This window comes from Sylvia atricapilla, chromosome Z (genome assembly GCF_009819655.1).
Source record: "Sylvia atricapilla isolate bSylAtr1 chromosome Z, bSylAtr1.pri, whole genome shotgun sequence".
NCBI lineage: Eukaryota > Metazoa > Chordata > Aves > Passeriformes > Sylviidae > Sylvia > Sylvia atricapilla.
The window spans coordinates 14,045,664-14,072,895 of NC_089174.1; the positions used below are offsets into that span (position 1 = coordinate 14,045,664).

General features: G+C 39.0%; 1 pseudogene; it reads left to right on the plus strand.

The window, feature by feature from the left end:
• Positions 1-27,232, plus strand: part of LOC136373922 (fibrillin-2-like) — a 94,445-nt pseudogene that overhangs the window by 64,812 nt on the left and 2,401 nt on the right.

Here is a 27,232-nt window from a genome sequence, read left to right on the forward strand (position 1 = left end):
TGCCTTTCCAGTTTACGGATCATCTCATGTATGGGGATCACAGAGTCTCTGTCTGTGCGGTATTGCCGACGGTGTACTGTTGCTGTGGCAATTGGTACTTCTTGTTCTTCTACTTTCAGCAGTCCCACAGCAGAGGGGTCATCTGAGAGACCAGGCAAGGTATTCAATTGTCTGATGCCTTCTTTCATCACTGCGGCTATCCCAAAAGCCCAACGATATCCTTTTGGATCTTTGAAATATCCATTCCTGAGATAGTCTATGCCGAGGATGCATGGGGCCTCTGGGCCAGTTGCGATAGGGTGTTTCTGCCACTCGTTCCCAGTTAAACTCACTTCGGCCTCTAATACAGTCAGTTCCTGGGACCCTCCTGTTACTCCTGTAATAGAAATGGATTCTGTTCCTACATACCTTGATGGCATCATGGTACATTGGGCCCCAGTGTCAACCAATGCCGTATATCTTTGTGGGTCAGATGTGCCAGGCCATCGGATCCACACAGTCCAGTAGATCCGATTGTCCCTTTCCTCTTCCTGGCTAGAGGCAGGGCCCCCCTATTCCTGGTCATCGCATACATTGTTCTCTTCCTGTAAATGAGTTGCTGAGGTTCCTTCAAGAGGATCAGTCATATCATCATTCCTGTAGCGTCTGGAGTTCTGTGCACGAGAGACCGGAGCAACACTGATTCTAGATGAGCTTTTTGTTGTAGGCATTTCTCTTTTCAGTTCACGTACCCGGGCTGCTAAGGAGGAGGTAGGTTTTCCATCCCACTTCTTCATATCTTCTCCATGCTCCCGAAGAAAAGACCAAAGGTTACCTCGGGGTGTGTATCCTCTCTCCCTGGCTGGGGGACGCCTGCTCCTAATCGCAGAGACTCTCGTCGGCTCTGGTGAAATATCGTAAATTTCTTCCTTAAGTTCTTTTTTCAGTTTCTGATGGCCTTCTTCAATTAAGTTCCTGACTTGCTCAGCCAGTCTTGTTTCCACAGATGAGACATGGGCACGAACTGGGGCGGTGACAGTGTCCTCGTAAATCCTTAGTTTATTAGCCAGGACACCCACCTTGTCCTCACCTTCTCTCCATTGCAGTGTTGCCAGGTAACGTGAGTACATTTCTGGTCCAAGCCGTGCAAATCTCAACCACATCCGTGATGTGCACTGGACATCATCTGGGCTCTTAGGAAATCTCTCATCTTCTGCAAAAATGATCTCCAGCACAGCCAGTTCCCTTAGGCATCGGATACCTTGTTCTATTGTGTTCCATTTTCCTTGGTGCACTAGGAGGTCTTCTTTACAAAGGTATCTGTCTTTCACACTTGTTAGCAGTCGCTGCCAGAGGCTGAGAGTTTCTTGGGTTTTTCCAATTCCCTGGTCAATGACCACATCGCGGGACAGTGATCCCAGTTGCCTGGCCTCAGTTCCATCCAGAATGGTGTCATTGGCTGCAGCATCCCAGATGCGGAGCAGCCAGGTGAGGATGGACTCGTTGGTCTGACGGGTGAATTCCCTTTGCAGGTCACGCAGCTCACCCAGAGATAGAGAGCGGGTGATGATCTCTGTCTCTGTCTCTTCAGCTGAGTGTGAAGGTCCTGCTCCATCCTCGTCAGTCGCTATGCGGACTGATTTGCTCCTTGATTTCTTCTTCTGAGTGGTGGCAACTGCTACTGGTTTAGGCTGTTCCGGTTCAGTGACGGTTTGTGTGGAGATGCTGACAGCACTTTTGGTTCCTTTTTCCTCTGTGAGAGTCTGTGTAGTCGTCGATGTTATTGCTTTGCTTCTTTTTACCTCTTCTACTTCTTTAAGAACATGCTCCAACACACCATGCAGTGTTTTGATTCTAAGCATGGTGCAGGCTGTACAGAGAAAACCAAGCAAGACTAACAAGAACATTATGCTGTCCTTGGCATCCAGAGGGTACTCAATATTTTCAAAAACTGCTGTGTCCTTCCTGAAAAGCTGGAAAAAATCGTTCTTTACTCCTCCCCACAGGGGCTGGGTGAGATTGTTGAGGCTCCAGACGTAGCATCCTAGACTAGAACAAGAATACAAAACTGGGTATATATTCTGAATAATGTTCATTGCCTCAGATTTTATCAAGCAATGGACATAATAGACCAGTAAAGCAATTTTAGTACCATATCCTGGTCTATGCAGGAGTATTAATGCCGGCAGATAGTGCCCCACGTTTGGAAAAATATAGAGAGATAGGTATAAGACACATGTAAGCATGTTGGGCATCATAACAGACAGGTGTCCTCAATAAGATTGTAATTTCTGACTTTTCTTATTGCCTCTGCCGCACGTTGGGCGCCAAAAATATGTTGTGGTTTAAAAACAAACCAAGTAAGAGGCTCTAAGTCAGAAATAAAATTTAATGAGAAGAAAAGAAAAATAAAATAGAATAAAATAAAATAAATACAAAAAGAAAAACCAGTGTCAGAGTCAGAATACAACCTGATCAGGGTGATGGAAACAGTCCAGACGAGGTGGTCTTCTTGAAACAGAAATCTTGTAGAAAGGTCTGGTAGCTCCGGTCCTCTGGGAATCCAGTGGGAGAGGGCTGCTTCTACTGTCCCAAATCCCAGCTTATATCCAGGTGAGAATGCTTGGCTCTTCCCCATGGGCGGAGCATCTCACAATGGGATGATGAGTCATGGAAGAGAGCCTTAATGGCCCATTAAAGAGAGAGATAACGCCCGGAGGGAGTTATCTCTGAGTCATGCAAAAGGCATTGATGGGCCATTAACTGAAGATGGTGATAGAATACACCCTAAACTACAACCCAGGACAATTTGAAACTTCATTATTTTCTCCTTAGCCCCCTAAACTTATCCTGAAGGGAAGGGGAATGTTTAATTCACGTGGTTTTCAAAATATAAGAGATATAGACTGTGATTTTTTTGTATGGCTTGAGGTTATAAATCTGTTTAAGTGCCTATATTTAATACAGATGCACATGCACTTAGTAAAATTTGTAATTGTTTTCTGTCAAACTCATAAGTAGGTAGTCAATGCATTTGGTTTGGTTTGTTATATTTTAGGGAGAAAATTTAATTCTTGTCCTTAGAACTTTTCAGAGAAAAGTATCTTAGTGCTTTGTTGTTTTTTTTTCCCAACTTCAGTCTCTTCTGGAGTTTTAGAGGCACAGATACTCACAGAAGCTAAAAAGTTTTGTGTGTTGTAGAGTCAGTAGAGTTTTGTCCTTTGTTTGAGGATTTTGTGCAAACATGTGCAACCTAAGAAGTTGCAAACTGTCACTTATTTTTTCACAGCAATTCAAAGGCAAAGAGGAAGTTTATTTTAATACAAAAAATTCTTTAGGCAGATACTCAAAATTTGCAAAGTGACTTTGATGCTTGGTAAGTTGAGTTTGTGGGATCCTCTTTCACACGGAAAGTGACATGGGTGAAATGGTGTTAATTTTGCTTCTTCTCTGCATTCTCAGCACACAGGGCTGGAGGTCAGGCTGCTCAAGCTTTGCGGAGAGCTGAGGTTTCCTCTTGCACAGACAGACAATGCAGTGTAAATCTGAGACAGGAGTGGTTTCCGATGGCTAAACTCTTGGTGTTTCACATATTGATGAGTGCAGCAATGGGGACAACCTCTGTCAGGGAAATGCTGACTGTATCAACAGCCCTGGGAGCTACCACAGTGAATCTGCTGCTGGCTTTAAACCGTCGCCCAGTGGTGCTTGTGTTGGTAAGAAATCAGATTACTTTGATCTCCTGTTTTTACCTCACTGATGGTATACATGTGTTTCTCTCATATGCTTTATTTTCTCTTACCTTGTGCATTCTGCTATTTTGCTTTATAGCCACATTTCTTAGTAAAAGGAAAGAGAAGATAGAGTGACATTCTTGAGGACATTTTCCAGGTATCAGCCAAATCCTGACAGTAGTTTTATCCTAAAGGTGTGTAGGCAAGTGCTTCCTGTAAAATGAAGGTCTGTTATGAATCAGATTTACTTAACAGATTATTTTGAACCTGGTTTAATTGTACCAACAGATTGTACAAACATTACTGTGTAAAATGCAGATATAATGGAGGTCAGTAACGTGCACCATCTGTTTTATGGTTTTATTACAGATCACAATGAATGTCTGGAAATTCCTAACATTTGCAGTCGTGGTTTGTGTGTGGACATGCAGGGAAGCAACCAGTGCGTATGTCACAATGGCTTCAAGGCATCTCAAAATCAGACTATGTGCATGGGTATAGAGAGAAAATACTTTTCTATGTGTGGTTTGTTTAGCTGTGAGCTCTTTGCAGGGGAGAGGATTAGTCTAATTTTTTCAGTAGGTTATACTGATATTATAAAACTGATTCATGCATTTCTGGGGTTTTTTTGTGAAAAAAGTCTGTGAAGTTGTCATTGGAGGGGATACATAAGTGTGAGAAAAAACTCACAACAAAACAGTTCCAAGATAGCTCCACATTACTCATTAAATATTTCCACAGAAATACATCATAGTGGCTTATTTGACAGAGTTTTATGGGATGTATCAGAGAGTAATAGAGCTTGGACTTAAAGCACACATTTTTCAGTTATTTAAATATGTTGAGTTTCATATGCAATTTAATAAACAGAATCCCCCTTTTAAAGTAACTATGCTAACTTCATGTGAAAATGATGGCATGATAGATATTATATAAGAAATAAGATTGAACAATAAGAATGTTTATCTTGTTTTTTTAGTTCATAATCAGTTATAAGGGGTTTTAAAATGAAAAGGTGATGCATTTCAATTTTAAATAGATATCTAAAATGTATTCCTGCTGTAGTACATATTCATAAATGCCTAGAGTCTGCTTGTATTTAAACTAAATCACATTAGTCAGACTATCTGAGGAGGATATTTGGGAAAGTAACCTGTTTTGACAAAGCAAAATTTTGAAGAACTGGCAGGACAAAGTCTCACTAGCTTCCAGATCCCCATGAAACTCCTGAAATTACTGTGAAACATGGCAGGAGACATTGATTTAGTGCCTTTTGAAAATGGAAGTTTGCAAAAGTTTGTAAGCAGTCTTTGTAATTCTGGATGTGATATTGACATTATCCATTTACTTACATAAATTAAATTACATTTTCAACAGCTTTTCATGGACTCTGAGGTAAAATACATACATAACAATCATTTCAGGGCTGTGATGCTAAATCCTCTGTACTCGGACCTGATCACTTCTGTATGTTAATTAAGAAATTAATAGATGTTAGTATGGGAAACAGAAAGACAGAATGCCTTCAGATAACTGCACATACACATTTATTTTTACATGTAACAGTACCCTTTATTTTAAAACACACACAAAATTGCATCGTGTAGTGTTTTCCTCTGTGTACTGAGAAGCTGTAGAAGTCTGTAGCACAAACACATAAGGTGACAGATTAAACGAGGGACCAAAGTTTAGGATATTGCAATTGTGCACAAATTAACATTATGCATTAACCCATACCTGGGAAAAAAAAGTTCCCACATGCAGTTTGTCTCTCCTTGCAGATGTTGATGAATGTGAACAGTATCTGTGTGGAAATGGAACCTGCAAGAACACGGTTGGATCATACAACTGCCTTTGTTATACAGGATTTGAATTACCTTGTAATAATGATTGTGTGGGTAAGAGACCTAACCCAAGCTTTTATTTTCATTGCAGCTGGCTTGGCATGCCAAGGAGGAAGGACAGTGTGTAGTTAAACAGAAGAGATGTCAGGGTGTGAAGAAAGTTAATTGAGTGCAGTGGCTTCTACTGTTACTAGCCAGTTATAGGCAAAATAGCCGAATTATTTTATATAAAGAAATTTATTAAAGTCAATTTGGTTACAAAGAAATAAAAAGCCCACCACCAAAAATACAATTGTTTGTTGAAGATGTTGAGCCCCGGGACTCGGCACCTGGTGAGACAAGGTTGGACTAACGGTCTATCTGGCAAAACAGTCCATCTCTTGTTCACGAGAAACTGCTGCTGGATCTTAATTTTTATACAGTTTTTGTGCCCTCAGGCTAGATTCAGGATGTAAATCTCCTCAGTTGTCCCGATATGATGCTATCTCTTGCATTGCATAGTTGTTTACTGAAGTCTTTTCGTCTCTTCCCTCTGGCCCGACGGGGGTCCAGGTGACAGTGGGTGCCAGGTGGCGTGGGTGTGGTAGTCAGATGATGATCGCTCCTTGTCTCGTTCCAAGAAAATATTATTTCACCCTATGCCTTCAAGTGCAAATGAGGTCTACCACCTTGGTTCTGAACTTTGCTCTGTGCCTTCAAATGCAAATGAAGTCTCTCCCTGAGTTTGCAGTCTGAATTTTACAAAAGGGGGTGCTTCATATGACTTTCAGCACTTTATATAAAATACCATTATAGGCATGAATTAATTCTCAGCCTCCCTCACAACATAGCCCTAGATGTTAATGCTTACTGTCATGTTTTAAACTAATTAAGAGTGGTATTTAATTACAGCAAATTTAGATAACATAATATTATCCCGAATATCTGGACTACTGTGGTAACTTTCACTTCACTGATGTTTTAATGAATCTCTCAGCTCCTTTAGACTGCCTTGGTATTCACAGCACATCTTTGGCTACAGGTACAGTCCCCAGGCACCACTTGTACTATCCCACCACTGCTGCCTCATAAATTTAAAATAATTCCTTTATTTCACAGTTTTGCACGACTCTTGCACAGGGTGGGAAATTAGAAGCAGACTAGCAATAAGAAAGCCAGGACAGCTAATCTGCATAACTTTGCTCATTTTAGGAGAGCAGACCCACCAGATCTGCTCTCCTAACATGAGGAAAGTTCTGCAGAGCTGACACAGGCATTGCTATTTCACATTCCCTAATCCACAGGGCACTAGAATATCTGATGAGTTTGGACTACTTCAGTTTGTGGATTCCTGTGTGTTGGGGGTAAGGTTTTGTTCCTTTTTACTCTAAAGAATTCTTTCTCCATAAGTTACCAAGGAGACTAAATGTCGTACTTAAGACTATTTAACAAAGCAAAGAGATGGTCGAAGCTCGGAGCGGGGTGGGGATTTGAGGCAAGTAACTGGCAGAGCTTCATATATCCTGTCTGGTTTTCGGCGTTCGAGGAAAAGGCACGACTGCGTTGGTGCTCCTGCTGCAAGATTTCACTGCAGCCCAGTCTTGGGAAATCTGCCATCATCTGCTCACCCTGGAATTCTGAGCTTCTCTGCCACCCTGCGAGTGCTGGACCAGCCCTGCCCCACTGTCGTGGTTCCATAAGCGCTGCTCGTCTGCTACAGAGTGACCCTGAATCCCTCTGCCCTGCCAGGACCCTGCCCCGGCCCTGCCGGGACATCCTGCCCCTCCACAGCTATCGGGACTCTTTTTCCACTGTTTCCAGCTCGGTGCTCTGAGTATCCTACAAAGGCACTGAGACCAAACTGCCCTGGGTTTTTGTAAAGCAAAGTCCTCGAAGTTCTTGGTAGTGTTTTTGTAATCAATGCTGTAGTTGTTTTGTTGTTGTTGTTGTTATTGTTTGTTTTTATACATACCAGTAAAGAACTGCTATTTCTATTTCCAAAATCTTTTGCCTAAAAGCTTTTAACTGAAAAAAAATATAATTGGAAAAAGGGTGGTGGTGGTGGTTTACATTCTCCATTCCAAGAGAAGCTCCAGCTTTCCCTGGCAGATATCTGTCTTGCTAAACCAAGACACTGTGATAAAACACCCGACACCTTCCTGGGCTGAGAAACAGGCTCATAAACCTCAAGGTCTTCCTCCTTGTGCAGAGCATAAGAAAAGAAAAGAAGGAACTTTACACTCCTTTCTGCTACAGATGGATGACAAAACAAAATCTAATTGTTCCTTCAGCTTCAGGAGAGAGCTAATACATCTTTTAAAAAGTGTTTAAAATCCTTTTCTTGTCCAGGAAATAAAAAATTAAAGTAACAAGAATGTGGGAAACTGCAAACTACAGATTTTCTTAGAGCATGTTGTGTATCCAATATATTTTTCATTTATTCTTCCTCCTCCATATTTTTTTCTTTATGCAGTGCACCTTTAGGTCTGCATTACTGAAGTAACCCTACAAAATAATAGGCATTATAAAACATCATTTTCAGAGCAGTTGAGGAGGAGAAAATCATCCTGTGGAAATGAAATTACATTGTCCAAAACTTGGGATTGGCAGGGACAGGTTCTTAAGAGGAAACTTGAGTGCATATGGATCCGATAAAATCCAGAACACCCCATGTAACATTTTGTTCTCTGTTGGTATACTTGGTGTCATGCAGTCCCTTAGGAGTACTTGAATATCTCCAGATGCAGTAATTGAGGTAATGTTATAAGCCTGGAAATTGTAATACTCTATGAAATACTGTGGTTTAATTAGAATGCGTGCCTTAATTCTCCAGTAAGAGTTACTTCCCATGAGCTGTCAGCTCATGTCAGCTGATTTGTTGCCACAAAATACATCTTCTCCACAGAAATACCAATACTGAAACTTGAGTGTGGTTCTAATATACTGTATGTAGTATTCTGGGACTCAAATCTCACTTCCTAGGTTCAATTTTGATATTTTCAATTTATTTTTTTTTTAAATCAGATATTGATGAGTGCAGTTCCTTCTTTGGTCAGGTGTGCAGAAACGGATGGTGTTTCAATGAAATTGGTTCTTTCAAATGTTTGTGTAATGAAGGATATGAGCTTACTCTAGACGGCAAGGATTGTGTTAGTATGTATGTATGATGTTTAAGTACTGATGAGCTGAAATAAGCTAATAGCTCCCATGTAGAGGGAAGCAACACAGTCTGAATATCTAAATATCAAAAGAGAATGATAGTGACTTAAATGAAGATACAGTAGAAGTAACAGGCGTTTTTTCGAATAGTTGTTGGTCTTTAAGCAATCAGTTGCCTTAGAAAATTAGTACAGAACTCTTCAGCTTTTTCATTTCTGTTATCATTAGAACTACAGGATTCTAAACCTTTCTTGATTTCCTCCATTCTCCAAAGATACCAATGAGTGTGTGGCACTGCCTGGTTCATGTTCCCCTGGTATCTGCCAAAATTTGGAAGGATCATTCAGGTGCATCTGTCCACCAGGATATGAAGTAAAAAGTGAAAGTTGTATTGGTAAGGCAAGTTGTAACTCTTGTTCCTGAGCAATTTAAGAGTTTGTATGTGATTCTAATTGAGTGGAAAGCAGTTGTACACCCTAATGGTTGTCAATTTTGCCTGACTTAAAATCAAGGTGACAGGGAAGAGGTATGAAAAGCCTTTAGGAAGAGGTTTTAAAAAGGAAGACGGAAGAATATTCTATACTGTATTGTACTCTTTTTTGAACATTGATTTCTTCATTAATGCAAACAAAAAAACTTTTTAAAAAGAAGTATTTTTTCGTTCAGCTACTTTTCAAGAATGAAATTTGTAAAACAGATATGCTCACTGTGTTTATATAATTTTTACAGAAGGTAAGTATGGGAAATCAGTGCATGAACTAAGCATTTGGGTTCTGAGGGAAATTAAGTTTAAAATTCTTGATAAAATTATGGTGCTTATAGGAATAATCAGTTAAATCAGTTTCATGTAACAACCGGTTTCTGATTTTGACTTTTGTATAATGCCTCTCAAGTGCTGAGATTCAGAGGAAGAGAAAGAGGATACAGCAGACCTGTCATTATCTTTTATGTTCTAGCTTGTTCATAGAGTTCTCACTTAAAGCCTGGAATACCATTCGGAAGCTGAATGTCACACACTGAACTAAGATTTGTTGTGGCAGAGAACAAGAAATAAATTCAAGTTATAAATCCCTTTTGCAACAGAGCGAAGCATGGGACACTGTGAATTTATTGGACATTTAAGATTTGACTTACTGTCACCTAATCTGTGTGGCTGCAGGAACAGGAACTATTTTGAACTTTTTGTCTTGAACAACAGGATTTATTTTCCTAAGCCCCAGGGTTCTCTCAGCCACTTGTATCATGCCACCAATATTCAGTTTGCCTTCTAACTTCATGATTTCTTTTGGCAGCTGCTTACTCCATTTTAGCAGTTATGTTTGAGGTGAATTCAAATCACCTACATTTCTAAAGTCATTAATATAAAATAATGAAAGGTTTTGGTTTTCAAGGGATGTTACTATTTATGGCCAATTTAGTAGCTTCTCAGAACATATGTTTTCGAGAGCATCAGTGACTGCCAAATAGATTTTAGCCCAAATTGAAAGAAGGAGGCTTGCTTGCATTCTTTTGTCATTCTGCTATGTGTCCAGAAAATCTGAAGCTAGACCTCCTAGGAAATGCCCAGATTATCACATGTGATTGCACTAAGGCTTAGATTAATATTTTGACAGCCCTTGTAGCAGATGTTCCCCATTGCTCTCTATTGATGTTGTATGCAAACAGCTTTATGAGAATCCATTACTTCTGTCAGTGGTATGAAGTGACTGATTGCTTTGTGAGCTCAGGGTGAATATATATGCAGGAGAAACCAGAACATGTGGGGCCACAGAAAAATTCTTAGTTTTCACGTACCCATGTGATACATTCCTTTCCATTTTATAGGAAGGCAATTTTATTTCCACAGTCTGGCTGGTCATCTCTCCATCATGGCCACAGAAAGTCTGAGCACCAAACCATTCATTGCAGGAATAATGGGCACTTCAAAAGAGCAATTGTCCTGTCTTATGCAGCTGGATTGCTGAGCTTTGTGTATTAACAGCTATCACAGCAACTGGGTAATTATTTACCATTTTCTCTGAAATAAGCTGGCTTAGAATGCTTCACTCAGAAAGAGCCTGTCTGTGGGAAGCTAGTTCAGACAAATGCCAGATTGTGCTGCAGTGGTTTGTCCATATGCTGTACCTAATAGCAATATCTGAAAATGGGACTCAAGGTAGTATTTTTCAGAAGTTACATCACAGAATCTACTCCCACCTCATTTCTTCCATTATTCCACTTACATTTTCCAAATAATAAAGATTGTGTTTCCATTTCTTACCTGCTGAAAACAGGGCAGTTTTCTAAAACTCAGTACAGCAGAGAATTCAGTAAATAAGGGAAAAAATGGCCCTACAAATTCGAGTATTCAACATCCATGAAGCTAATTTTCATGGAAAGAGCCTTGTTGCTGCTTACAGCTTTGGTTAAGCTTTGCTTAAGCTCAGTGTGACTTTTATTGTAGAATGCTTATATAGTCACAGATTTCTGAGATGGTTCTTTCAATATTCCTTACTGAAAGACTCAAAAAGGGTTGTACTTTAAAAGTTATTAATATTAATCTCAAAATTTACCAGATTATAATTACCTTTGAAAATTACTTTAGCAAGGTGCCTTATATATTCTTTTAGTATTTGTAGAATAGGATAAGTTAAAATATAGTTTTAAATAATAGATACAAAAAATTAATGGACTTCTAATATATTTTTTCCTGCTTTGTATGTTGTCTGTATAGACGAGGGATGTACACGTGATGTTGTTTGAGCTGCACAGTTTTACAAACACTTGATATTTACACTGAATACTAATACTTTGGATTATGCTTTTGATAATTATTTAATATAATATTTAATGCTATGCCAGTATTAAAAAATAAATCTTAGCTATCTTCTAATAGTAATGGTAATATATTACAGATTATTCAATAGAACAGGAATACATTTTAAATAACCCAGTGAGGGTGGCAGTAAAAGACTGCTACATATAAATCTGGGCATGACTCTACTAGTAACTAGCTAAGGTTTCAAATCCCAGAATCTGACAGGAAGAAAAAAGTAGACCTTTAATTAAAAAGAAGCCCAAACATATAGGCTTAAAAAAGTAATCTTAGGATGTTTTATGCTTACAGAAAAATTCTGTTCCTATGGGAAATATATTCTGAAAGCATTTATTTAATGCTTATATTTTGAATATAATGAAGAACAGAGAATGGTATTTAGGAAAGAAGGTGCATGCCAGCGAGAAATGCCAGATTTGAAGGAGTCAGTGAAACCTATGTGCTGCTGTATCTCTTGGGCACTGTCAGGGGTGTTTCCTCACCTGAGCTCTAGGTGGTTTAAAGTCCTTGGCCCTCTAAAAGCCCCAAGTCACGTCAGTGTGAAAAAACAGAGTCCTCAAGGACTGTTTTCAGGTTTCTCATGTTGTTTATTATTCAATATCTCAGAATTTTCTCTGCTCCCAGCTGAGGTCCGGACAGCAGCTGGGACACGAGGCGATTGACTGCCCCAGGGGATTTCCCCTAATATTTATACAGATAACTACGTATCAGTTATTTACTATTTTGTGCCAATGCCCAGTGCCCACACTAAAAGTGACATTTCTACCTTGCTCCAATCCACTCTAACTACTTTGTGCCATCACCACCCCAAAAGATGGAGGACAAGGAAGAAGGAGAAGTACATGAGGTACCACCCAAATTCCACCATCCTGTCTCCATTTGCTTCTATTCTATAAATTCTAAAACTACTGAATTCTGTATCGTCTACTGTCCTAAACTACTATTTTCACATCCCGGTGGTTTGTAATTCCTTTTGCAATGTTGAAAGCTTTTCCCATGGATTAAAATCAAACTCGGTGTTTTCCTGGGCTCTGTGCCACGGTCTCTGAGCCCCCTGGACCAGCTCCACACCCCCCTGTCCAGGGCTCAAATTCCCTTCCTCGGGTCCCAGGCCATCCAAGGGAATGTCCTGGACTCCAACAGGGCACCCTATTGGAAACTGCTTCAGTTAAATCAATCAATAAAGAAATAAATAAACTATCTTCCTTAACCAAGGAGTTCAAAGCAAGTGAGGTTATGGTGAAGGTTTCTCCATTGCTTTACAGATATTGACGAGTGTAACGAGGATCCCAGCATCTGTCTCTTTGGGTCCTGTATGAACACTCGGGGAGGTTTCCAGTGCATCTGTCCCACCAGTTTTGTGCTGTCTGATAATGGGCGGAGGTGCTTTGGTAAGTTCATTAATCAGGAATGTAATAACTCAGTCTAAAAGATAACAGATACTCTGTAGGAACCCCTTCCAATTTATATCTTTACATGGATTGCTTAGTGCTTTTAAAAAGTATGAAAAATACAAGTAGTACGTTATTTCTCTCAGGGCAGATAGTCATCATCTAAGTTGGGAAAAGATTCTAGATCTCTGTAACTGTATTTTCTTCTCCTACATACTCGTCAGAGCTTCTGTTTCACCAACTTTGAGAATGGGAAGTGCTCAGTGCCAAAGCCTTTCAACACCTCAAAGGCCAAGTGTTGCTGCAGTAAAATGCTAGGAGAAGGATGGGGTGATCCTTGTGAGCTCTGTCCAAAGGAAGAAGAAGGTAAATATTTAAAATTGAAGATTTGTTTCTAAGGGAAAAGGAAGAGCATATTGGTGTTGTACTTTTTGGTCATTGGAAAGAGAGATTTTTCTGGCATTTGCTCTCAGTGTCTTTTTCTAGAATGATTTTTCAAGTCAGCAAAAGGAATAAAATTAAATGGAAGAAACCACAGACAAAGAGAAATACTGATTTCTTGGTTTTCCTCTGTAGAGACCTGAACTAGTATCCTTTTTGGATGGCTTCAACCATCTGTCATGATTCTGTCTCTCACTTGCTCTATTTTTTAAAGAAAATGTATCTCTATGGTTGCTTTTCAGGACCTGTGCCCATGTGGTTATGGAACTATTCCTGGAATTGATGATACACATGAAGGTAGGCATACTTCTGGATATAAAAAGTAAGTATTAATACTTAAAACTATACTTGGATATTATAGTATGTTACAGCTTACTCCTTAAAGCTGCTGGTGACAAGAGGCTGATCTGTAAAATGTGTAAAAAAAAACCTTTTTGAAGTGCATGGCTTAAGAAAAACATAATCTGGTGCTTAGGGCTTTTTTTTAATGCCTTTTTTAAGACTTGAAATGCATATGCTGAGTAGCCGTTAGTATCTTCCTGGTGTTTAGATGTCAATGAATGCCTTGAAAGCCCAGGAATTTGGTCCAATGGTCACTGCATCAATACTCATGGATCATTTCGCTGCGAGTGTCCCATGGGGTACAACTTGGATTTCGCAGGAGTCCATTGCATAAGTGTGTGCAGTTATAGGAATTGGAACCCTTGAATTTAAAACACAACTTGTCCCAGTTCTCTTCACTCCTCATTTATTTATTATGTACAGATACAAATGAGTGTTCCATTGGCAACCCTTGTGGAAAAGGAACATGCTCTAATGTGGTTGGCAGCTTTGAGTGCAGCTGTCTGCAAGGATTTGAGCCAGGCCCAATGATGAATTATGAAGGTAACCTATCCTCTTAATTATTTTTTTCTCCTTTGGCTTTTGTCCAGACCTCAACATTCAAATTACTTTATTAGCCATGTCTTTCATGCTGTAATAACTCAGAGGAAAAGAAAGTTTCTGTGCTTTGAAATACATAATTGGAAAAGAAATCTGAATTGATTTAAGCAGAACTTCTGGTTTATCACAGGACTTCCACTCAATGGAAATGCCATGTGTGGGGCATTTTCACAAATGTTGCATTTTATGAATCATAATTTGCTTTCTGAAGCTGACATTTCTTATCACACAAAAGTACATTAAAGATGAACATATAACAAAAGTCTGAAATATGCCTGCCCTAACTTGCCATACTAAGCTCAAGTTGTTCTATATATATACTATGCCATTATTCTTAAGCAGAGCATTGTTCAGTTTTCTCTAGTTACTCAAAACCTAATGGTTTGAGTTACCAACTTTCTGATAATTTTAGCTGAAAAGAGAAGCATAGGTGTAATAAAGCCTTCTTGGTGATTGTTTTGAAACTTAGTAGAGAATGATTGTTTTGTTCATCTGTTCAGATATCAATGAGTGTGCTCAAAACCCCTTGCTGTGTGCTTTTCATTGTATAAACACTTATGGTTTCTATGAGTGCACCTGTCCAGTGGGATATGAACTAAGGGAGGACCAAAAGATGTGCAAAGGTAATGACTGATGTATAAACTTCTCCCCACCTTCCATCACCAAAACACAGTCCAAATACTTCTGTGCATCTTGCATTCATTCTCTGTGGAATGTAGCAAACAGCCCAGCAGATGTTGATTTGCCCTTTCAGAACTCACAAAAAAGCAATATTCAGTGTTTTTATCATCAAGTGTAACCCTTGAGGGGGACTGCAGAGCCAAGAATGTCACAATGGTGAAATCCATCTTTAAGATGATACAGCTCACAAAGATCAAGATAACTGCAAATAATCATAGATTTTTGGACTTTTCTGTCAGTGCTTTTACTTAGGGAAGACTGTATGTCCTTTCTCTTGAAGTTGTATTCAGGAACTGAAGCTACTGGAAGAACGTTCAAACATGATATTTTTTTTTTTTTTCCAGATCTAGATAAATGTGCTGAAGGTCTCCATGACTGTGAATCAAGAGGCATGATTTGCAAAAATCTGATTGGTACCTTTGTGTGCATATGTCCTCCTGGGATGATCCAGAGACCTGATGGAGAAGGATGCACAGGTAAAGCTTAGAAAGGGAAGACGGCATCTAATGAAATATACACAAGCAAACAGATAAAAAAGTATTTGTGTATACTGACTAATAAGGTTTTCAGAATAAAAAATCCATTGCTCTACAAATAAATCTAGAAGTTTTTCAGACAATTGTCACATCTAAAAAATTAATTTACCAAACAAGTGAGACCTCAATTTATGGATAGGAAGCAAGATTTTTGTAAATAAAATTCACATTTCCATTAGCATTTGTATAAATAATGTGTCACTTCTTTAAAGAATTAAGATTCTTAAGATTCTGAAACTACCCATAAACTACATGAAGAACAAAAAATATGGAAACTGTTCAAAACAATTCCCCACCATGTAAGTAAACAAACACGCTTGCTCATTGTTTAATCATTTAGTTTAGGGGAGGACAATAGCTATATTTTAGCAAATTGTGTTTTCTTCTGGTATATAGAAGAAAACCCAGGACCATTCCAAAATTCTCAGAGGGGGCAGGGGGGAATTAAACACCAATCTTAGTGAATGGTTTAAATGGAAGCATTTTATAGCAATGCTCCTTCAGCAAGAAAATGACTACTCTCCTTTAGAGAGCTTTATGATTTTTTTTTTATTATTTTAGGGAAAATAATCTGTATTAACAAGAATTTAGTACCTTTTTTTAACATGTAATTCTGCCTTTAAAGAAACTGGGGTTTTTCTAGTTTATTTTAAGCATCTAAAGACATTGAGTAATTGCTTATGGTATTTGTGCCATTAGCTATGGAAGAAAATACATGAAGACTGTAAACTTTCAGGAAAATAGTACATGGACTGAAATATGACTTAGTGCAAGAGAGACCAAATGTATTCAGAGACTCTTGATCATTACGGAGTGAAGATTTGTCACTCAAGTCATGCATGTGTACCAATTTTATTTAAATACTACTTACCAGGTAAATGTTGTGACTGGAACTTGCTCTGCTATGTTTTCTGCCACTTGTTTTAAGCTGTGAAGCATTAGAGCTTTTATTTTGGAATAAAATACAGGAGGAATGGAATAGGATAACATTCCTTGGAAAGCCCTTTCCAGGTTCAATCAGTTGATTTTTCCACATCTTGAAAATGTGTTTCAAATACTACATGGAATATTTAATGTATTCTAGAGAGTCTGATGTATTTTCTTGTCATGAATTGCTGTGGTTGTTGATGTTATTATGTTTTACTTTTGTTCATATTGTTGCTGTTATTATTAATTTTAATAATGTTTTTATATTTTTTGTAAAGATGAAAACGAGTGCCTCTCAAAGCCAGGTGTCTGTGAAAATGGTCATTGTGTGAATGTTCTTGGGAGCTACAGATGTGAATATAACAAAGGATTCCTGTCAAGTCCATCAGGCACTGAGTGTCTTGGTAAATGTCTTTTTCATCTCACATTTGAGTGTAATTGCAGAGAGAAAATTAGGCTTCTGAATACCTAACAGCTGTCATATCTACAGAAATTAAAATAATTAAATAATTACACTTGTTAAGTGTAAAATTAAATAATTAAAATTAAAATAATTAAAACTAAAATATTACACATCTTAAATAATGATACAATATTAAATAATATTATTCAATATTATTAAATAATGATAGGAATTAATAGCTTGTAGCAATCAGGCGTCATATAGAAGCATCTTAATTCTATATGACATAAATGCATACAAAATACAGGGATTTTTAAAAAAGGAGAATTTAGTTGCCTTGAGATAATTAAAAAATGAATGCAGAGTAAAACTGAGTGTTTCATTATTCAGAATGTGATCTTAAGCACCGTATGACAACTAGGCATCTGAATTTTCTGTACCTTTAATTCAGACATAAAATACTATGAAAATGGCAAGATTTTTTTTGAGGCAGGCCTGCAAGTTAAAGACTTGTGGAGGATTTTTGTTCATCAACATGTATTTTCTTTTTAATACATTCATATTTGTCATTTGCACTACAAAATTCACCATTCCCATTTTTGGAGTTAAATGGAACTGCAAAAATTTTGTTCTCTTGACCAGTGTTCAAGTGTACGTACAATACTGAAAGGGTGTGTTTATTAGTATTCTTGCATGAAAAATGCATAATTATCTTACACCATTACTATAAAACCAGCTCCTTGTAAATTGTCATGAGGAGTGTGCTGACTTCATGGCTAAGCAATAACACTGAAATGCAGAGTATTGCCTGAGGATTAGAACCAGATGGGAAGAGAAAACTGCAGTCTGTTAACCCCAGCCAATCATTAATGCCAAGGAAATACCCTGTTTGGAGGTCATTATTGCTTTCCTATATTTAATGTATAATTTTCTTATTATTTTCTGCCTTGGAAAGATTTGCTTTTTGCTGCTTTTCCTTTCAGATTTGCTGGGTTAGAAATTACAATGAAAAATGGATCTGGCAGAAACACAGAATTTCTTCTGAATTATAGCACAAGTATTAAGTCATAGATTACATTGTTTTAATTACGTTGTGCAAACCTTTATATTCTGATCACATTAATATTCATTCCACATCTCAAACTGGGGACAAAGCATTTAGGTGTTCTTCAGGTCATAATGTCCCTAAAGACCTGCACAACATCGCTCTCTGGGAGAGCAGAAATCTGCAGAGGTTTGCAAATTACTACAGCAAATATTTTGTTTCACAGAACTGACACTTTCAGTGAGGACAGTGTTATTTGATGTAAACAGTTAAGTTACCAGGTGGACAAATTAAGTCTTTCCTAAAGCCAGAGTTAACCTTTGCTTATTCTTGTAAGAAAGGTACAGATTCTCCTAATTTGTAAAAGAGAAGGTCAGCTGAGTATTGATGCATGTATACATTCTGAGGGATCACTACTAGCTTTGAGAGGAAAAAAACCAAAAGGTCTCATTTAAAAACATAAGCATTCTCAGATCGGTAATTGACTATGTCTCCATTTTAATCAAGAAATAAGACAGGTGACATAGGCTATAGAGAAGGCAAGATTTGGAGTTTCTGTTGTCACTGGAAACAGGTACTTTTCCTCAGCTGTTTGAAGGAAGCCTGTAGGAGCCCCATGACTTTAAAGCTTTGCTCTCCTTTCGTTTTTGACAGATGTTATTCAAAAGGCTTAAAAATTAAACTAAAATTAGACAGGGACATACCAACAATTAGGTATTACAATTCTATTTTTTTCCCAGACAAAATCTAGGAGTACCACTGAAAAAGTACTAAGTTGCATACACACTTTCAAGTTGTAATGATTTTTTATTTGAACCACAGCAGGATAATTACAGATGATCAAATGTATTATTTTGGCTAGTTAAACCAACAAACAAAACAAACTTCTAACCCCACTCCAAAAAAATCATTCAAATGCAAACACAGCATAGGCAGCTGAAGTGGAAGCTCAGTTTTTCCCACAGCCTGTTTTACTACTAAGGGCACAACTTTCCTACAAGCAAAATTCTTACCCAGCTCATGCAGATACTGAACATTAGGGAAGTCTTGGATATATTTGGAATGGCAGTATATTATCTGAACACACAACAGTTCTGAAAGGCTAAATCAAGATGGACTTCATGGTGGCTAATAGCCTTCTGCTGCTTGCATACGTTGACAGAGTCAGAATAATACACCAGATGCTTAATGCAGCAGATCTTTATCTCCTCTATTTCAGCCTCTCTGCTTCTTCCTCACAGATAATCGCTGGAGGTTTTGCTTTGCTGAAGTTCTTCAGACCATGTGCCACATGGCTTCAAGCAGCCAGAACCTGGTCACCAGATCTGAGTGCTGCTGTGATGGGGGCCAGGGCTGGGGGAACCAGTGCAGGCTCTGTCCCCTCCCCAGAACCACTCAGTACAAGAAACTGTCCACATGGATCAGGCTATACCACAGATGGAAGAGGTATTTGCAGAGATGAAAAGAGGCAGAAAAGGGGAAAAGAATATGCTTGTGTGCTTAAGAAAACACAAAATTCCCTTTGAAGTTCCTTTGGAGAATTTCCTGTTAAGCAACAGAGTTTGATTTTTCAGACAGTGCCAAGAGAAATTAAAAACACATTTGACAGTAGCTTCAAATAGATCAGCTGTGCAGAATTTTCAGGATTAGAATTTGGTTGGAAGTACCAACAGGTAACTAAAAGCTAGAAATGATCCCACAGCTCTTTTATTGCTGAAAATTGGACACATGGCTGTTGGAGTCCAGGATATCCCCTTGGATGGCCTGGGACCCGGGGAAGAAGGGAATTTGAGCCCTGGACAGGGGGGTGTGGAGCTGGTCCAGGGGGCTCAGACACCGTGGCACAGAGCCCAGGAAAACACCGAGTTTGATTTTAATCCATGGGAAAAGCTTTCAACATTGCAAAAGGAATTACAAACCACCGGGATGTGAAAATAGTAGTTTAGGACAGTAGACGATACAGAATTCAGTAGTTTTAGAGTTTATAGAATAGAAGTAATTGGGGACAGGATGGTGGAATTTGGGTGGTACCTCATGTACTTCTCCTTCTTCCTTGTCCTCCATCTTTTGGGGTGGTGATGGCACAAAGCAGTTAGAGTGGATTGGAGCAAGGTAGAAATGTCACTTTTAGTGTGGGCACTGGGCATTGGCACAAAATAGTAAATAACTGATACGTAGTTATCTGTATAAATATTAGGGGAAATCCCCTGGGGCAGTCAATCGCCTCGTGTCCCAGCTGCTGTCTGGACCTCAGCTGGGAGCAGAGAAAATTCTGAGATATCGAATAATCAACAACACGAGAAACCTGAAAACAGTCCTTGAGAACTGCTTTTTTACACCGACGTGACTTGGGGCTTTTAGAGGGCCAAGGACTTTAAACCACCTAAATCTTGGGTGGGGAAAACCCCCCCGAGACATGGCAAAGGCAACAACCATCTCATTTAACAGAGATCTCACAATGCTTTGCAGATACTATTTCCACACAGGAAGCAGAAGCTAATGTGTATTTTTTAATGTTGGTGATAATTTTTGATATGGAAGTAGTTGTAAGAAAATTCTCTTGCATGGATTTTGTATTTGGAATTAGCAAAACTGGAACCCGAGTACCCCGTGAAACAGCAGGAATGTGTTGGTGCAAAAAACAATAATGAAATTTGAAAGATCTTTGGCTTTGCATTGACATCTGTTTGTAAAGAGAGAGAAGGGTTCCTGTCAGAAGCATGATGATGATGAGGAACTCTGCAAAAATGGAAGAGAAGAAAAAAGTTGAATTTAAAACTGAGACATTACATACTTAATAATTCCTGTACAGATGTTGATGAATGTAAGGTCCTGCTAAACCTGTGCAGGAATGGGCAGTGCATTGACACCATGGGCTCCTTCCAGTGCTTTTGCAAAGCTGGCTATACCACTGACGTAACTGGCACATCTTGTAACAGTAAAATTCATTTATTACTCATCAGTTGAAGTAACTGTCATTTATTTTTTTAGTTGTTACACAGTGATGTACCAACCTTTGTAAATCCCTGTAGCAAACTATTCCTTTTATCTCTTTTATCACATGTCCTTTATTTCTTCCTAATGCACATTTCTGGTTTTGTGTTTCATTTGGGGAAATGGAAGAACAAGCTCTACTGGCAGCATTCCTGCAGTAAAATGATCACTGAAATTGGTTAAAGCTGTGTAACTACTTTAAGTGACAAACCAGCTCATTACTTCATGGTCTACATTTTTCTTACTTTTCTGTTGGTTTGTAGATCCAAGTATACCAGAGTATAGCAAAAAAGTAAATATTTGTTGCTTAGATGAAAATGCCAGTGCCACTGTCACTCTAGTGTATTATTCCTTCAAGGCAGTTTGTCATGGTAGTGGTAACCCCATATAAACTCCACAGCAACACATTCCCAGAGAAAGGAATAGGAACCCTGAACAGATGTGAAGAGGGAGCTTTCTTCTATGAGCATTTTTCACTAAAATGTTGTGCTGTGTAGCAAACATCTTTCTGTCAGAGAGATGAAGATAAAAGATAACATTTGTTTCTCTTTAGACCTTGATGAGTGCTCCCAGTCTCCCAGACCATGCAATTTTATCTGCAAGAACTCAGAAGGGAGCTATCAGTGCTCGTGTCCCCGGGGCTATGTCCTTCAGGAAGATGGAAAGACATGTAAATGTAAGAAGGTTATACACAGTAACTTTTAGTTTGGTTGCAACATGACTTAAAAGGAATTGGTTTAGAAGTATGATACTTTTATCAAATTTGATTAAATGTGCCTCTTTGTTGACTTTTTTTAAGACAACAACATCTCTTATTTTCAGATCTTGATGAATGTCAAACCAAACAACACAACTGTCAGTTCCTGTGTGTCAACACCCTTGGCGGCATCACATGCAAATGTCCACCTGGTTTTACACAACATCATACAGCTTGTATTGGTAAGAAAAACATTCATTTTCTTTCATAAGCTTTTCCATAAGAAAAACATTCTTATCTCTTGTGTTCTTTATGCAGAGCAATAGTGTCAAGAGGGTGGAAGACAGATTTTGAAAAGCAGCAATTACAGTTAAAGAAATTAGTCTATCCAGTCTGTTCACTATTTCTATTTTCTTGCTTAGCAAAGAGCTGTCCATATTTAATACATGTTATTATGTTCTGAGTATAGCTTCATGGAGACAAAAGGGTGAATTATTAAAATCTCATTTAAAATGTAGTTAGCCAAAACCAGACTACACTTTCTTTTTTTAGTAGATACAGATGTCTTTAGATCTTAAGCAAATGTATGAATCTTGCCAACTGAAATTGTTTCAGTTCAGCTAACACAAAAAGGCAGCATTTTTCCAATATCAGCAATTACATGCCTGCTCTTCCACACTCATATCACAACTCAACTACCACTAGCACTTCCAGTTTATTAATTACTCATAGCTCTGCATGAGTCTCCAGTTCATCTGGCGTTTAAAAATGAAAAGTTACAAAATAAAACATTGCACCTCTGTGCATTTTATTTTTATATTATATGAACATGTCTAACATCATGCCACAAGGCAAACCAACCTTTTCCCTCTGTATTTTGAAGATAACAATGAATGTGGTTCTCATCCATCACTGTGTGGATCAAAAGGAATTTGCCAAAACACTCCTGGAAGTTTTACCTGTGTATGTCAAAGGGGATTTTCTCTGGATTCTACTGGATTAAACTGTGAAGGTAACTAGGATCAGTCAGATTTATTTTATGATTCAAATCCTTCAGTTTCTAGTGAACCATTTGATGTTAAAGATGGAGAAAACAGAGCACCAGCCATAGTAAAAGCAATTACAAGAAGAAATTGGAAAGTATTAGACTATTTGTAAATATAACAAAATATATGCAAGAACATACTGCCCTGAATAATTTTTACAGAAATTTGGATAAAAAGGTGACTGACTCTCTACTTGAACTCTTCAACAGTTGTTTTCACGCTGCCATTTCGACTTCACATAGGTTTCTGCATCTAAAAGTCTAGCAGCTGTGGGGCTTTTTAACATATATTTCTTTGTGTGTCTAAACAGAATTTCTCTACAGTTTTCATTCTGGATAATTTTAATTGTCCACCTGAGGGTGGACTAAGATTAGATTCCAAATTCCTGTACTTGATTGTCCTACCACAGAGTTACACCCTGAGAAGGCCAATTCACTGCATTCAGAAAGTCAATTATTACAGTTAAAATGCAGATTATATTGATGAGCTTTATCTCTCTCTGTTGGCCCAAGGAGAAGCCTCAGTCAGGAAATCTGTACTTTAGCGCCCCAGACTTCTCAGTAGACCTCAGGTATTGATCAAAGAGGAAAATAAAAGGCAGTACAAGGCCACCTGGCGGCTGAGAATTAAAAATGCAAGAGCATACATGAAGAAATTTATGACTTTCAAGTACTAATGCCTCTGATAAAACATTTAAAACAGGAATTGATATTTAGAGCCTCTCATAAAGTGCATATGTCCTGGTGTGCCTAAAAAACAAAGAATCATTTTTTTTTTATTTTCTACAAGACTTGCATACTGTACCTCAAAAATTAGGTCACTTACAATCTCCTTCTTTCCTAAAGCAGATAAAATTTAAGATGTCTGAGTTTTTAGAATTTGGAGGGTGGAATGGTTGTGGCTGTCTCCTTTTACTAACACTTGTCTCAGAGAGTTTTTATGTGCTTTTTGTTTTCAATTGCAAAGACATCCAAATTTGACATTCAAACACTACAATATGTTTCAGGAAACAAGAAGCTTATACCTAAGTAGTTGGTTCAAAACTGAAATTACAAAACCCCTCAAATTCTAAGCATTACACTAAAACAACAATGTGTGGATTACCAGGAATAGTGTTTATTCTCCAAATTTGAGTACTGAAAGGCTCAACAGCTCAAATCAGATCACTGATGAAAAGAAATGAATGTTAGTTGACTGCCAGGCTTTCCAAAAGAACAACCTGCATGATCCTTCTATCTTAAAACTGTGCTCGTCTATCATAAGTATTACAACCACAAAATGACGTTAATTGCAAGAGACCTTAAAGCCCATCTCATTCCACTCCCTGCCATGGGCAGTGACACTTTCCACTGTCCCAGGGTGCTCCAAGCCCCATCCAACCTGCCCTTGGACTCTTCCAGACATTTCCTGAACAGCTTCTTTGGGAAACTGTGCCAGAGCCTCACCACCCTCACAAGGAAGGATTTCTTCCATATATCCAGGTTAAATTTACTTCAGCCTAAAGCCGTTCTTCCTTGTGTCCCATCATTACTTGCCCTTTCCAGCTCTCCTGTAGCCCCTTTCAGCACTGGAAGGGCCTCTAATGTCTCCTTGAAACCTTCTTATCTCCAGACAGAACAACCCCAGCTTTCTCAGTCTTTCTTTGTGGGAGAGCTGCTCCATCCCCCTGCTCATCCTGGAGCCTCCTCTGGTCTGGCTCCAGCAGCTCCAGCTCCTTGCTGTGCTGGGCCCAGGGCTGGGGCAGCTCTGCAGTGGGGTCTGAGCTGAGGGGGCAGAGGGGCAGAATCCCCCTCCCCTGCTGCCCGCACTGGGGCTCAGCCCAGCACAGATTTTGCTTCTTGTGCTGCCAGAGCACACGGTTGGGTCATAACAAACTTCCAATCCACCAGTGTTTGGCAGTGAGTGTAATCCTGTGTCATGCTCTGCTTCCTTCCTGAATGCACAGATGTGGATGAATGTGATGGAAACCATAGGTGCTGGCATGGCTGTCAGAACATCCTGGGTGGATACAGATGTGGGTGCCCAGAAGAATTTATCCAGCACTACCAGTGAATCAGTGTGTTGGTAAGGAGACAAACAACACAGAATGCATTTAAAGAGCAAATGTATCAGAGTGTTTATAGGGACAATACCAGGCAAGGGCAAGAATGAGCAGAGCAAAGGGTGTGCAGACAAAACTTTTTTTGTCTGTCTCCCTTTCCTTCCATACGCTTACTAATCCCAGCGTAAGTCAATGAGAGGAGGTAGCAAGAAAACACGCTCAGCCTTTTGAAACTCACTATGACAGTTAGCTTTCTTAGAAAGGTCTAAATTCTGACCTGTTTCTTCTGTGAAAAATTCCTATCATTGAATGTTCATTGAATTCCTGAAAGTATCAGTGTAAATACCTCTGCTGAGGAAAAAAGCATTAAAAAACCATACCTGTCATAAAACAAACAAACAAAAGAAGCATAAAAAACTATTAAGAATTCTACAGAATAGCATCTAAAGCAAATGGTGAGAAAAAAAAGCCACTAAGTGTTTCCGATGTCCAAAATACAATCTTAAGGCCAGCATTAGTTCTTTGTGCAGGGAATGAGACAAATTAGGAAGTTCAGGAGTTCTGTTTAGATTTAGCTCATTCAATCCATCACTTATTTTCTGTGGTTCATGAACTAAGTTATATCATATACAAAACAAAAGGTGGGATTTTCTTTTTTGAACAAAAACCAATACACACAGAAACAATGTCATCCAGTGCTGTTCACAAAGACTAATACAAAATATTTACCTTTTCAGGTTTGCTTTCATGGTTTTCTGTCAGCGGTATCATAATGAGAGCATGACTCTGAGCACTACTGTACATTCCATTTAGGCTGATTTTACTGTCCCAATTCTGTACATAAAAATCAGTTTATTCTACACATTTTAACATTAAGTAGCACATCAGCTAGTTTTTCTGAAGTCCCAATCACCATGATTACTCCTGACTTAATACTTACTGCTCTTCAGCAAAGAAAGCAAAGGACTGGAGTGAAAGTGACAAAATGCACAATGAACAGCTCCCACAAAACCCCAAACCAGCTTAAGTTTCTGTAAATTATAATCCTCAAAAGAATCTCCCTCCAAGTGACTGCAGGCAGGAGTGGCAAAGCATTCACTAGTGGTTGCAGTGAGGAAAACTGAGATGAGGATAACTTGGCATGGAAAACCCACAGGTTTTAGAGAAATACCTTGGTTAGAGAAATAAAATAACCATGATACCAACTACCAAAATAATGACTTTTCATGCCATAACCTTATTTTTCTCCTTTTTTTTAATTTTTTTTTTCAAAACCAGACCAAATCAAGTCACATTTCTCTGTATCTTAACACCCACAAGTGAAGATGGTACTCCTTTTCTCTCTCAGAAACCAAGTCTTTATGGGATGATGAGGTCAAGGATAGCGGAGCCCTGGGACTTGCAGATATTCTGATTTGTTAGCTGCCTCATCCTGACCTGTTGTCTCAGACTAGAAAACACCAATATTTTTGTGTTTGCTTACCAGAGTGTCCTGGTTTGGAATAAATTAGGGAAGAACCTCTAAAAGGAGTCCCCTAAACCAAAACCTCCACCACCCCTCCCCCCAGCCCTAGGTTCGAGAAGGAAAAATACCTTGGAGATAAAGTGGAAAAAACCGGTTTATTGACAATGAAAAGAACACTCCCCAACACCAAAGTGGGAAAAGGAACCGTGTTACTGTCAAGAAGGGTACTCAGCTTCTCTTGCAGACCCAGGACTTCACCAGCTTCTCAGGTCAGGTCAGGTCCGGAGCCGGTTCAAACCTTGGGGCGAGGGGGAAAGGAAGGAAAAAAAACCAAACAGAAGCGGCGAAAAAGCCAGCGGCAGGGGCAGGCCAGCAAACAGAGAGAGAGAGAGAAAGAAAAAAAAGAGAAAAGAGAAACAGCAGAGAAAAAAAACCAGCAGGCCAAGCAAAAGCAAGCCAAACAGCAGAGAGCAAGCCAGCAGAAAAAACTAAAAAAACCAGCAGCCCCCGCCAGAGAGGGAGGGGCAGCTGCCAGACACAACAATGTATCCAGGATATGGGATATATGAGATAGGAGGCAGGTCAACCCAGAACACAGAGGAAAACGAATGCTCCAATCCTCACACTTGTGGCTCTGCTTCTTGCTACAACACCCTGGGAAGTTGCAGATGTGTCTGCCCATCTGGGTTCTCCTATGACCAGTTCTCCCATGCCTGCCATGATGTGAATGAGTGCTCTTCTGCCAAGAACCCCTGCAATTATGGTTGCTCCAACACTGAGGGTGGTTATCACTGTGGCTGCCCACCTGGCTATTACAGAGTTGGACAAGGGTGAGTTTCTCCACACAGCCATTCACCAAAGACACACTGATAAGGTGCAGAGGTGCAAATGAATGACAAGCTGCTAAGTCCTTTCTAGTTTTGTGCAGAATATCCAGAAACTAGGAAAAAAGTAAAATGTCTGTACGTGCAACATGACATTAATTTTAAATGTAGCATATAAATAACATTAATCAACAAGTTCTGCTTTCTCACCCAGTATCAGCACATGAATTCCTTCATGGATCAATCAGTGGAGATTGATAATGCATAAGGATGAGGTACCATGTGTACT